At 43.4% G+C, this 14,470-nt stretch overlaps 1 protein-coding gene across 8 annotated transcripts in view; it reads left to right on the plus strand.

Moving 5' to 3' along the window:
• The window catches only part of TRIO (trio Rho guanine nucleotide exchange factor), a 376,190-nt gene that overhangs the window by 24,243 nt on the left and 337,477 nt on the right, over positions 1-14,470 (plus strand). The window contains exon 1 of one of the 8 annotated variants that reach the window (XM_057540128.1): positions 9,508-9,730. The exons of the other annotated variants lie outside the window; for them this stretch is intronic. The gene's annotated coding sequence lies outside the window, so the exon portion shown is untranslated. Of the gene's footprint in view, positions 1-9,507; positions 9,731-14,470 lie in introns of those variants that run through there. 8 annotated transcript variants of the gene reach the window in all.

Raw genomic sequence — 14,470 nt, forward strand, 5'->3', positions numbered from 1 at the left:
CTGTGTAATTCTCTGTCTTCTCATTTTGCTTAACTTACTGTGTTTGGGGTCTCCTTTTCGCAGGCTGCAGGTTCATAGTTCCCGTTGTTTTTGGTGTCTGCCCCCAGTGGGTAAGGTTGGTTCAGTGGGTTGTGTAGGCTTCTTGGTGGACCGGACTGGTGCCTGTGTTCTGGTGGATGAGGCTGGATCTTGTCCTTCTGGTGGGAGGACCGTGTCCCGTGGTGTGTTTTGGGGTGTCTGTGACGTTGTTATGATTTTAGGCAGCCTCTCTGCTAATGGGTGGGGTTGTGTTCTTGTCTTCCTAGTTGTTTGGCATAGGGTGTCCAGCACTGTAGCTTGCTGGTCGTTGAGTGGAGCTGGGTCTTTGCGTTGAGGTGGAGATCTGTGAGAAAGCTTTTGCCGTTTGATGTTACATGGGGCTGGGAGGTGTCTGGTGGACCAATGTCCTGAACTCGGCTCTCCCACCTCACAGGCTCAGGCCTGACGCCTGGCCGGAGCACCAAGACCCTGTGAGCCATACGGCTCAGAAGAAAAGGGAGAAAAAAAAAGAAAGAAGGAAAAGTAAAATAAAATAAAATAGGATAAAATAGAATAAAATAGTTGTTAAAATAAAAAATATATTGTTAAAAGTAAAAAAAATTTAAAAAAAGAAAGAAGAGAGCAACCAAACCAAAAAACAAATCCACCAATGAAAACAAGTGCTAAAAACTATACTAAAAAAACAAAACAAAAGAAAAAACGGACAGACAGAACCCTAGGAGAAATGGTAAAAGCAAAGCTATACAGACAGAATCACACAAAGAAGCATGCACATGCACACTCCAAAAGGAGAAAAAAGAAAAATATATATGTATAAAAAAAAAAAGGAAGAGAGCAACCAAATCAATAAACAGATCTACCAATGATAATCTCTAAATACTAAAATAAGATAAAGATAAAGCTAGAAACAAAGTAAACCCCACGTCTGCAGTTGCTCCCAAAGTCCACTGCCTCAGTTTGGTTTGATTCGTTGTCTATTCAGGTATTCAACAGATGCAGGTACATCAAGTTGATTGTGGAGCTTTAATCCGCTGCTCCTGAGGCTGCTGGGAGAGATCTCCCTTTCTCTTCTTTGTTCACACAGCTCCCGGGGTTCAGCTTTGGATTTGGCCCCGCCTCTGCGTGTAGGTCGCCTGAGGGCGTCTGTTCTTCGCTCAGACAGGACGGGGTTAAAGGAGCAGCTGCTTCGGGGGCTCTGGCTCACTCAGGCGGGGGGGAGGGAGGGGTACGGATGCGGGGCGAGCCTGTGGCAGCAGAGGCGTCGTGACGTTGCAGCAGCCTGAGGCGCGCCGTGCATTCTCCTGGGGAAGTTGTCCCTGGATCACAGGACCCTGGCCGTGGCGGGCTGCACAGGCTCCCGGGAGGGGAGGTGTGGACAGTGATCTGGGCTCGCACACTGGCTTCTTGGTGGTGGCAGCAGCCGCCTTAGAGTCTCAGGCTTATCCCTGGGGTTCGCGCTGATAGCCGCGGCTCACGCCCGTCTCTGGAGCTCGTTTAGGCGGCGCTCTGAATCCCCTCTCCTCGCGCACCCCGAAACAGTGGTCTCTTGCCTCTTCGGCAGCTCCAGACTTTTTCCCGGACTCCCTCCCGGCTAGCTGTGGCGCACTAGGCCCTTCAGGCTCTGTTCATGCAGCCAACCCCAGTCCTCTCCCTGCGATCCGACCGAAGCCCGAGCCTCAGCTCCCAGCCCCGCCCGCCCCGGCGGGTGAGCAGACAAGCCTCCGGGCTGGTGAGTGCTGCTCGGCGCTGAGCCTCTGTGTGGGAATCTCTCCGCTTTGCCCCCCGCCCCCCTGTGGCTGTGCTCTCCTCCGTGGCTCCGAAGATACACCCCTCCGCCACCTGCAGTCTCCACCCGCGAAGGGGCTCCTAGTGCGTGGAAACCTTTCCTCCTTCACAGCTCCCTCCCACTGGTGCAGGTCCCGTCCCTATTCTTTTGTCTCTGTGTTTTCTTCTTCCTTTTGCCCTACCCAGGTACGTGGGGAGTTTCTTGCCTTTTGGGAGGTCTGAGGTCTTCTGCCAGCGTTCACTGGGTGTTCTGTAGGGGTTGTTCCACGTGTAGATGTATTTCTGATGATTTGTGGGGAGGAAGCTGATCTCCGCGTCTTGACTCCTCCGCCATCGTGAAGCTCCCTCTGCCCCAGCCTTAATTTCTTACTAGGCATGGCATGCCACTCAGCAAGGTTGGCTCAACCTCCTGGGAACCGTCCTCTGCCAGTCTGTTGGCACTGGCTTGAATGAATTGGGGTGAAGTTGCCCAATTATTGAAGTGGATGGCTTGAGGGCAGGTTATTTGGCTCATAAACCCACCTGTTACGGTAATGAGGAATAACGAATGGTAGAATCTGCCCAGGATCCGATTTACATCTAGGGCAGAAAGGCTCCTGCTGCCTCAGCCCAGGATCTTGTTTTCCTGAGATTGCTTCAGGAAGATTTGGACAGTGACCTCCCAGCCAGTGGGATTTGGAGAGTCACTGGGTAGCTTTCCATGCACTTATTCCTCTTTTGTAGGGAAGGCTAATCTTTTCCCTTTGATCAGAGTTGGAATGAATCCTGTTTTGTTCCTCTCAGCAAACCCACTGGCGTTGATGTGCTTGTCTTTTTCCTCTTATAAGCCTCTAAACTCATTCCTTTGTTTGTTGGTTGTATCTGGAGGAAGAGTTTCCTCATTGCAGTGTCTGCATGTTTAGCTCAAATTCAGCCATTTACACATAGTGTCCTGAAATGTCACTGTCATTTTGCCTCTTGAGTTGCTTGTTAGGAACACTAAGGGCACGTGTGGCCCCCAGAACCACGGGCAGCAGGACAGGCTGGCCCTTTCCAGTTGGCCGCTGGGTGTGCAGTGGCCGTGGAGCTCGCCGCCTCTCAGTGAAGGAAGGATGCTCTCAAGGAAAATGAATGAATGCAAGCAGCCCTTAGCCCTGCCACTCCTACCCTTAAACTTCCCAGTAGCTGTATGTTAGTTTGTTCTTACTGGTGACCGTCTATCTTTCTTTCCGAGGCTCTGTGTCTCTGTGTGCCCTTCAGAGGGACTTTCCTCTCTGTAGGGGAGTGACTCACCCAGAGGTCATTCTCACAGCCTTAGCCCTCCCCCGAGCAGAGCCCCATCTGCTCAGAAGTAAGCTTTTCAGAAAGGCCCCTGAACCCTATAAATAGCTGTCACCAGTGCCCTCATTCAGAGCTGTGTGAACTCCCACCCATGTATCATTCTGAACCCTGGGTTCATCCATCCATTCTGGGTGTTATAGCTTCCAGAGGAGGTCAGGTCAGCTAGAATGGGATGGATGGTGGCCACCAGGGGCACGTGCCCTGATTCCAGACCTACTGAAACAACGAATGCTTTTCTTCACTAAATGGACTCTTTTATCTTTCTTTTCTAATCCCTGTTTTTCTCACTTCTTCCTTTTTCCTGCATTCCTCTTTTGTCTCTCCTCCGACTGCTTAAGAATGGCAGTGCCCTCCGGGCCATTGCTGGACTTGGCTGGAGGCAGTCAGAGACTTTGATTTCTGGGGCAGGAGTTTAGGGGGTGCTCCCTGTGGAGAGTCTAGATGGCACATTGGCACTAAGTACAGTCTTAAGTCGGGAGGGGAGCGCTGCCCACAGAGCCCCCCGCCCTGTCCCCAGGCCCCTCACATCCACGTCACCTTCTGTGTGTCCCCTCCTGTCTCCTCTGTGCCTCTTCGCTTGGCGGGGCCCCTGACTCTGAACCTCTTTCTACTTGACGCCTCTTTAACCACAGTTTTATGTAATGTAAAATTTGCATTTTATGATGATTTTTGCTAGACTTGGTTTAGCAGATAAGCCCAGCAGTTCTTATTTTGGGGTGATTTGATTCCCTCCCCTAAACGATGGTGTTACTATTCATCGTAATTCCGTTTGACTCGGTCACCCCAGCGTCATGTAATTTCTTCCTGATGTTTTATTTTCTAAGCCGGCATTCACATCGAGGCGGAACCTCACTCGTGTTTGTATCCCCAGTACCCAGCACACAGTCGGCACTTACTACATGTCGGCTGGAGGAATGAGCAAGTGCACGCACATCCCCACGTCTGAGGGCAGGAGGCAGATGTGGGCTGGAGGCCCAGACATGTTCATGGTATAACGACCTCCCCCGTAGAAGATTGTGAGAGGAAGAGAGCCAGCTGGTGTTGAAGCCGGGGCGTGCGTGCGCGAGTGGACACAGGCTAGGTGGCAGCGGAGAAGGGCGGGGGTAGTAGAAGCACCTTTGCTTGTGTGGCTGTGTGCACGTTGCTGCTACTCATCTGCTTACTGTTGTCACTGTTGAGAGTTAGCTGCTTCTCCAGACCCACGCCTCTCGCACTTGGACGTGTCTCCTGGGCACTCACCATCTCTACCTAGACTGGCCAAGCTCACCCTAATCTATATTTGCTGGCCGATTGATTACTAGGTTTGATCAGCTGCAGAGGAGAGTGAAGAAGCATCTTTTCTCAAGGCTTCCTTTCAGATTTAAGATCTAGTTGCCTCTGAATGTTTTCATTTCAGTGAGTGGATTTCCCAGTGAGTAGACTGGAAAGGTCGTGTTGGGGAGTGATAGTGCTGGTAAGATTTTCTAAGCTCTTGGGAATGTTTTCATAGGAGAGCTTTCCGTAAGCTGGTTAAGAATGTTTTAGGTCCTTCTCAGTCTTCCCTTCTGCATACTTTGCTACCGTTTCTGGAACTTCCCCTCCCATCCCTTTTAAGGCTTTAGTTACATGAATCTGAAAACAGGCCACAGGGCCTTTTAAAATTATATACATCAATATGAGGCCAACCCAGTTTTTCATAAATAGGTCAAGATGTTTCTACAAAGTAGGGTTTCAAAAACACTCTATCCTTTAAAGAAAGAGGTATTTTAAGGAAAGACGACCAACGTTCAAAGCTCAGCTGTTGGCAGGGCCTGAGAATCCTGGCCACGAGAAGATGCTGATTTCTGGGGCCTGCCTTGGATGGGTTGCCAGGTGCCACAGGCACTAATTACTAAGGGAGAGCCTGCTGTGGGCCAGATGTGGCATGAGGCCCAGGCCGGGTGTGAAAGGGGAAGGCCAGCTGCAGACCTGCAAGGAGCTCTGGGTCCCTGAGAAACAGCTTGGTTCTGAACAGGGGCTGTGGGGAGCCGGCAGCCGCATTCCACCCCAGGAGGGTAGCAGAGACAGGGTTTTTTCAGTCGAACAAGTATTCTTGCTTTACTTAACTACAGAACGTTCATGACTTTCTCATGGAGAGAGCGACTTAAATCTCTCCCCAAAGTTCTTTTTATGGATAGTTGTGCTTTCAATCTCTATATCAGAATCAGCCGATAATAGTGTGATATTGGGAAGGCCTCCAAACTGTAGCAAGTCAGGGAGGGGAAGAAACTATGGTGGGATTTGCAAGGTGGTTCTTCACATTTATCTGAGAATAGATTCCCTTGAAGAATGGTAATAATTTCTGACATGATCCTTGGAAAAGTTTCTAGGACTCTGTCTTATGTTTGTAAAATTGAAAAGAAGTCTGAATAGCTGTGAAAACTGGCTGTGTTCACAGGTGTAAACATGCACAGCGTCACACCCAAGAATATTATCCTGAAGTCAGTGAAATGCTTTATCACCCATTTCACGGGCCTTACCATCCGTGAAGAGTGTATGTGCCATGTGTTCAACTCCCCACCAGATTTTCTGTGCTATTAACATAGCCTCATGCAAGAGATGCACTTTAAGTTTACCCTAAGTTCCCCCGAATAGGGAGGTCCCACATAGGTGAACTAAGTAGAGAGTCTCCACAAATATGTTATTCATCACATTTTTTAAATAGGAGATTCTCCAGTGGATCCGAACATTTGGCAACAGAATATGACGTATACAGCCTGGTATAAATCTCTTCATCTTTCCCTTGTACTTGATTTTCAAGAAGGTTTATTTCTAATTTACTGTTTCCCTGTAGGGGAATAACTTCCTTTTGTGTTGTTTTGGGTCCTGCTTTCTAGCACTGGAAAGTGCCTGTGTGTGCATATCTGCCCCTGCTCCGGATTCAGGATGCTGCCCTTTGAGCTGGCCTTCAGTTCGTTGGATTTACTTGGCCTCTTTGACATAGTGGATGCCAGGGCTTATGAGTTCATGCTACTGTTTGCAGTAGAAATGGTTAAATTCCTGTATGTCCATATTTTTCATTTTAATTACTGGCCCTGTGTTGAAAATTTATTGTTGGAAATGTCACCAAGAAACCCAGGTCTGCCTGGCATTCCTCTCCTGGGGCAGGCCATGGCCTTTGCCCCCAAGATGGGACAAGAGAGCCTCAGAGCAGGGAGGCTTTTGCCAGTTTCCTACCCAGATCTGAGAGCCAACGCTCAGTGTCACTAGGTGACCTCTGCAGCCATTGTCCTTGGGGCTACTACTTAGAGGGTTAGGGTTTTGACTCCTACAGTTTGATTTTTACTTTTTAATTAGGTTATTTGAGGTGAATGCATGGATTAAGTTTCTTGTTCTTTGTGTAGGACAGAATTAAAGGGAAATTTAGGACACCCTGGTCTGCTTTTGTTCATCACTTCTGTTATAGTCTTAATGGATATTAAGACTGCCTCGTTCCATTCTTCTTTTATAGATGGGAAGGTCCCCATTTTTATTTTTATGTCATATTCTTCCATACACAGCTTTATTTGACAGTGTAAGTTGTATTTTTAAGAAAATATTCCCACATTGCCATGTCTTTTACTTTTGTAGGATGATGTCATTTCTGATGGTCACTAATCGGTATGTCTGAATATCTCTCCTTTGATTCCAGGTATTATTTATAGTGATTTTGAAAAGAGAGATTTTGTTTCAAAGGTGTAAAATTTGGGTTACTGCTCTAACTTTACCACTGAGTCCCAGGAAATAGTTTGCCCTGTTTCATAAATACTTTATAAGTTGGCTTCTCTTATGGGTGATAATCAAGTCTGTGATGTTCTTTGCTTTATTCAGCTGGAGTGCTCGAGTTATTATCGTAAAGTGCACATCAGTGAGATGCACTGGGACTTGCGTTTATTCTGTGCAGTGGTGGTAGTAAAATTGTCTTCTACACTTAATTATGATTCCTCATACTGGATTCATAGTGAGTTTTTAAAAAAAGGGTCACCCACTAGTAGATTGAAATCTACTGTTGGGAAACTAAAAGTGGTAAGTACTTAATGGTATTTTAGGATTAGCTTGAAAATACCTGTAAGTTGATAGTATTGATACTTGGATCATACGATTGTGTTGTCACCAGCTGTGGAGTGATTTGGTAATTAGACAAAGCACTTTAGAAAGGGCTTATTATTAAGAGCAAGTGGTAGCCAGTTTTTATAGGTGAAAGAGAAGGTGGTTGAGAAAAGCAGGGTTCCAGGTGATTAAATGGAAAGCAGATGAAGCTGGGGAGAGGGAGAGGAGGACGAGGTAGGAGGGTGGGAAATCAGGCCATGTGTTAGGGATTTAAGGAAATGCTTTACAGAACTCATGTATATTCTTGGGGTGTGTTTTCCGTAGTTCCCTCAAACCAGAGGTTCCTGTTGTGACATGTTTTGGATTTTTTTAAAAGTTTCATTAGATATATAAAAGTTCTTTGTGATATAGCTTTATGATGTAGATAATATTTAGCTTTTTCTTTTTTAATTAAACACATTCCATGGAGAGAGTGTAGTAATTTTGTATATCCTGGGGTTAGAAAGCTTTGGCTCTATTTAAAAATTTGATATATCAATACATACTTTTGGTAATCTTTAGCTAGTCACTGAACCCTTCGCCATTCAGTTTTACCATTATTTAAAACAATCTTTAATGCTCACTTATTTATTCATGCATCACACATTTATTGAGTACCTACTATGTGCTCAGCAGTCAGTAAAAGTAAAACCTTTCTTGGAATCTATTTGAAGTTCTTGGGAGATAATATTATATATGTAGAAATGTGTTTTATCACTTTTCAACCATTTGCATTAAAAATATTAAAATTTAAACACTTGTTTTAACTTGATATATAATTTCAGCATTAGCAATTTATAATAATGAGAAATTAGTTGGAATGTGACCCCTTTTCAGCATTCTAATTATTAAATTGTACCTAGCCTTGCCCTAAAGTCTATTATACCATGAAGATATGTGGGGGAAGGATTGGAAATCATCCCAGTCCTGGGGCAGTAAAGATACAAAGAATGTCCAGAAGACCCAACCAAGCCTGATTTACCCCAGAAAATAAGTTAAGTCTGACATCTGGTTTGTACTTCAGTTTGTACGACCACAGAGAAAGAACTGATTTATGTTCAGGAAAAACTGTACACACAGCAGATTATTTATACCCTTTTAAAAGAAATAAAATATTTTATAATAGCTTGCCAAAAATATAGTGCCCATTATAAGAAAAGCCCGTTGCTAAGTCTCTCATTGGTCGCTGTAAGTAATGATACTTTTGACTAAAACTACAGGAATGCCAATCCAAATTTTTCAGCATTTTGAAGGACTCTAAAATTGCACCATTTAAGGTAATGCCGGCTAGCTAAACTTTGTAACATTTGGTTGTAGACCATAAGCTGAAGAGCCTGAGGTCAGAATTAGGCAATCTAAATTATTTGGAATAATGGAGGACAAAGGCAGGGCTTAGCCAGTAGCTGTTCCTCTGTCTGTCCTGTCTGTTTCATGACTGCCGAGTGCAGATACGGAGAGGTTGCCGCAGAATCATTGTTTAGTAGACCAGAAGCGTATCTGAAACCTGACGAGGTTTAAGGACTAGTTCGTTGCTGTTCCTGGGTGTTTCTCAGTCTGAAACAGTCTTGCCTGGTGATAAGATTAGAAAAGAAGAAAGAAATTAGCCTGTTGCTGATTAGTAGCAAAAATGCTGGCATCAAAGCGCAGAGGGTTTGTGTTATTTTTGTTTTGTTTTGCACATGTAAATGAGAAGTGTCTGTCTCTGTGACTCTTGCCCTCCTGTCGTGGTCAGTGTAAGTCTAGAGCCTTGCTTGTCCTCTGAAAATACAGCATGATGGTACAGAACCCCAGCCGTGAACACCAACGGCTACAAGTAAGGCTACTATGGAAAAGTGAAACAAAGGAGCATGTCTGCTGACACTTCAGCATCACCAAGGTGTAGATTCTTCATGTCCTTTGGGGAAAGATCCACTTTACAATGCTGCTGGTTTATGGGAAAACTAGCTCTAGTCACCATCAATCCGTACTGGTTTAATACTTAGTGACTGTGGTTTTTAGTAGTTTGCACTTGAGGAGTTGCATCACAGTTTGGCATATATTGTACTTTAAGGGCCTGACTTAGTTAAGGCTCTTTTGGCTGCTGGGGCAACAAAGAGAATTTATCCTAAGTGTGTGGGACCCTTAGTCAGCCCGGGGGAGGGAGATGACGTGGCCTGCCCCGCGGGGGGAGCTGCTGGGAGTGTGAGCTGGCACTCTGAAATAGCTGCTCTAAGTCTGTCTCTGTTTCCTGTTTCTCCCTCGGGTCTTCCTTATGTCTGTCTGTCTGTCTGTCTACCCAGCCAACTTTACCTCACTTTCATAGCTTAAGAAGGGATTGACTACCAACTCTTGAGAAGTTGGTCGGCTACGGTCAGGGGTACACACGGCACACACAGGGCTGCCACCTGAACCTTTGCCTGAGAAAGATTCTGCTTGGAGTTTATGTTTTCCTGGTTACGAACCTGTTCTTCAGTGACCTTCTTAAGACATTCCCTCCAAAGGTAGAGCTCAAAAAGGCCAAGTAAGTAACACTGTGTCTAGCATAAGAGATTTTGGTCTGGAGTGAAGTCCCATGAACTTGGATGGGAAAGAAATTAATTACATCTTTATTTTTCACAGCTCTCCAACTAAATACGATATTTCTTTCAATTGTGAATGTAATGCAGTAATTCTGGCAGCACCTGTGACTTGTCACCAGTGGACATCGCAGATATTTTCAAATTCCATTACGTTTGGTTACTGCAGATCTCTCAAAATTTCACTAATGCTCAGCACTGCTTCAAAATGACAGTGGTTACTGGACTGATTGCTAGATCTTGTTATTTCATGTGTGGTAAAGAAGCACATAATACTTTAAAATCTTTAGATAACTTTAAAAAAAAGATTGGTTTTCTGTGTAATTTTCTGTATTTTATTTTATGTATTGGAAAACAGTATTCCGAGAAGAGGTCCATTAAGTTTCTCCAGGCTGCCACTAGTTAGAACTAAACTACTTCGGAAAAAATCGCGATCTGGAATTGGACCACAGTTTTCTTTTTAAGGCTGTCAGGTTTCAAATGTTTTCTACAAGGAGTTTTCCAATTTCCTTCCAATTTTCTCCACTCTACTTAGAACTCCCTTTCCACAATTTTTACTTTTTTGTTTTAAAATCTTTTAAGGTTTAGTAATGGATTCCGATTCTTGTTTTTCCTTTGCATAAATTGTATATTCTTTGGAGCTGAAGATTCTAGATTGTTACAGTATTAAAATTTAGAGATATATCGGCATAAAACTAGATCTTGGTGTGTAACCTCAAGATGTGGAAGCAAGATGTGTTTTACAAACCTACGTTTCTCAAGATTGGATATGATGAGGCTCAGTTCGCTTAAGTCTGCCTGGGCCTTTTAAGTAGAACTCATTTTATCACACTGACAGTTACACAGATATTTGGGGAACTCCCCCATGTGATAATGTGGCCTCTCTCTTGTGTAGTCCACTTAGTATGAGCTCAGCATAATTTATGAGAGTCCTGAAAATATATAGGATACGTAGACTCCTGTGTGCTGGGTTGCGGGAGACAAAGCTTCTGAAAGGGAAGTTCACAAAGTACCGTGTTACAGTAAAAGTGTATCTTTGCATCAGAAATACTGATACGTGATGATATTTTGGAGGCGAATGCATTTTGGGATAATGAATATCTAGCATAGTTCTTATTTAAAAATATGTTTTACGCCACTTCTTTATAAAACAGGCCTTATAAATTCCTATTTATGCTTTCAAAGATGATTTTAAAAATTTACATTGAACCTTTCAAAAGTAACATTTTTACTTAATGTCAAATAAACGGAGATGGCTAAAACATTTAGTTCTTCCTTAAATCATAGTCACTTGAGAACTGGGTATTAAGTCTCATCTTTACGGCTATTGAACATTTTATGCACATATTTACAGAGTTGATACTGGATATATGCGTTTCATGAATGCAGGGGTCTTCTGAAACACTTGACCATTAAATTTAGTTTTCACAAGAGTATTTTTAGATTAGCATGAACAGCCCATTTCCGATACTTTGTTTCTGTGTCCCACTTTCTCTGCAGTAGATTTGTCTCATGGACTCTGCCCTGAGGTTTGAGGAAGATGCTCACAGTTTGACAGTAGTAAGCATACAAGTACGTCCCAGGGGACAGAGGATTTATTCTAGAATCCATTTAAGTGTTGACAACAAATTAATATTCATGTATTTAAAACTTTCATAAGTAAATTGTCACATTTACAGTTTGTTTTCAGTGGCTTATATTTCACAAGTTAAAAGGTTTCAGAGTTTAAAGATCCCATTTTTTTCGTATAATAACTGGAATATGAATATTACAAAAATTTTTTATTATGAAAAATTTCAAACACAGAGATCTTTTTACTGCCATGCATTTCTGGCACTTGTGTGAATTTCATGTTGTCTTGGTATCTGGCTGCCCTGAAACTTGGGGCACTAGCATTGTACCTTCCTTGACAGAGCTCCTATTCCAGGACCTAGAGATTTGGAGGGATTCTGACATTTTAAAGCATGCTGCCTCTGGTTTACTAGCAAATAGGGAATTATAAAGAATAAAAATAGAAAAGATAGCTAACAGAGGGAGAATGAGAAAAAGAAACAGAGAGAAAGAAAGAGGGTAAATACTGCTGGGCTAAGTGGCTTCCCTCCCTGGGCTGGGACCCAGGGCCCCTGGGGGAGGAAGAATTGCTCCTGTCTCTGCGGAGAGCTCTTCTTCTGCCTGTCACTGAGTCAGGCACCTAGGGGTTCTTGGCTGAGTATTTTGGCTGCATGAAGGAGGCTGCTTTGCATCTGCCTGTAAATATAAGACTTTCTCTGGAATTTCCACAGGCCCATGGTTGCAAATTAAACAGAAAAAATCAACCCTGGCTATATACCATGGCTTGGCTTTGTTTCTAACTCACTGCAAGGAATTTATCAATGTTGTCTGCTATTTTATATTTACTTACATTTATATCATAGGATACGTTAATTTTGTTTATTGTGTATGTGCCTTATTTTGTTTTTATTTTTTACAAATACGCCTACCCAATGATTTTCCTAGTTCGTGAGGTAATTCTTCATTTTCTCACTTCTTCTAACCATTTTTCTCTAAAGCTACCTCTTTTAGGGCAGAGATTTTGTTTGGCCCTTATTGCTCTGTATTTGCCAAGCAGGAGCAGCCAAGTTGTATGTGTGGTGCTAGGACCACACAGCAAAGGCTTTCTTTTGGTGCCAGAGATCAAAAGAGAGGTCACTGTAGGTGACGGCTGTCGGCACAGGAATGCTGCCACTTAAAAGGGTAGAGAAAATGATTAAGTTCCAAGTCGAGGGAGGCACTTATTGCTCAGGTTCAACTTTAGAAGCCCTAGGTTACTACCTTGTGCTGCGTTGTGCTTAAAAAGCTGTGTCCCTGCTAGGTGTTTAAGAGATGACGGGTATTGCTGTCAAATGTTGATGCTTCCTTAGTGTGACATTCTTCACTGATAGACTGACCATATAATTTATGATCTAAGCAGAGATGCTTTTGAGCGTGAAAGAGCGTATTACTATTAATTATTCTGGAACAGTAGGTGTAAACTGGGACTGTCCCTGTCAAACCAGGATGTATGGTCACTCGACTTACTGACCACAGTTTTATAACTTCCATATACAGAGGACAAGAGTCATGTTAAGACAATCATGACTCCCAGTGGTGAGTGTCCTGTGGCTTATTCCTAACTTGGATACAGTGACGTGTGATTCAGTATTGGACACATAAAGGCATTGACAGCTGGCCGAGAAGAGTAGTCAGGAGAGATGATGCTGAGTCAGAGCCCCTGTCAATAGTGGTCTGTTTAAAAAGAGACCTAAAGTACATTCAAAGTGCACCCCCCCATCCCCCCCCGCCGCCCCAGCTCCTTGAGTGGCTGAATCGCCCCTTTTATGTGTGAGCTAAGTGGGACTGGAGCCGTGAATCAGGATTTGTCAACACTCAGGGCCTGGTGCGTCCTTCCCTTCTTCACAGGAGCGCAGAAGGGGGTCTTTGTGCTCCCCTCCCTCCCCATCACAGAAGAAGGCTTTTTAACTTCGTCCTGGTCTGGGTGAGTGAAGAGTGTTTCGGTTAGAGCCTGTCCCACTCCTGGCCAGCAACCCCCTCCCCCCTCTCCCCTCTCCCCTCCCCCCTCCCCCCTCTCCCCCCTCTCCCCGCCCCCCCTCTCCCCCAGGCGTGGGTCTGGTGTCCCAGCACGAGGAAGAAATCCTCTCCAGCACTTAGATTCCCTGACTGGAGCCCCTGGCAACTTCTTCACCACCTGTTAGAGGAGTTGTCCTGTATTTGTTCTTAATTGTTCCATAATGCTAGGTTAAATGCACCCTTTATTTATTGACTTATTTATTATTTTTTTAAAATAAATGCACATTTAAATGTGATTTTAAAACCACCTAAAAATAAAAAAATATATATATATATATATTTTTTTTACTGTTTCTGCCCTCAGGATTCTTCAAAAGGATGAGCATTTACGTAAACAAATCAGAATTAATGTGTGTTAAAACATATTTTTTTCTTACAATCCGGAATTTTCTACATATGGTGTATGTATCCTTTAAGATCACCTGATTTTGGAAGGCATGTTGGGTAAAGTACCATTTAACTGTAATACAGACATAGTCAAGCCTGTGCATTATATTCCCTAGTTTTCTGGTACATCCTTCTGAAATAACCTAGATAAAAAGTTGGTTACATGCTGATATTTTCAGTCTGTGTGGCCTGAATTCCAAACTGATCATTATATACTGCCTGGAGCTTCCTATTCTCATTGGGCTAAAAAAGATTACTTTGAAGGGAAAGGGGCAAAAGAGGCTAACTGAATTTACCACTGTTTCTTTAACTGTGCTGAGAGTATTGAGTTAACTGGAAGCTGTCAGTATTCTTATTGCTTGCTTTAAAAAAAAATGTTACCTAAATTGGACTTTGGTAAGAATCTCATTTTTAGCTTAAAAAAAAAAAAGTCACAGAAGTATGACGTGTTAGAACTATCTCATCTCTGAATATGAGAATACAGGTAGATAGCTTTAGTTTTCTTCTGGAGTTTATTATTTGAGTTGGCTTATTTTTCTACATATGATAAAATATTTAATTTTATGCAGTGAAATTCTTCAGAAAAGAGCTAAGGTATAAAGATCATGCAAGAAAATGGCATTTGTACAGTTCACTTTTAGAATATTTTTTTGGCTCCGTTGTATGGATTATAAAAAAAATAACCAACATTA

Source organism: Balaenoptera acutorostrata, chromosome 2 (genome assembly GCF_949987535.1).
Source record: "Balaenoptera acutorostrata chromosome 2, mBalAcu1.1, whole genome shotgun sequence".
Lineage (NCBI taxonomy): Eukaryota > Metazoa > Chordata > Mammalia > Artiodactyla > Balaenopteridae > Balaenoptera > Balaenoptera acutorostrata.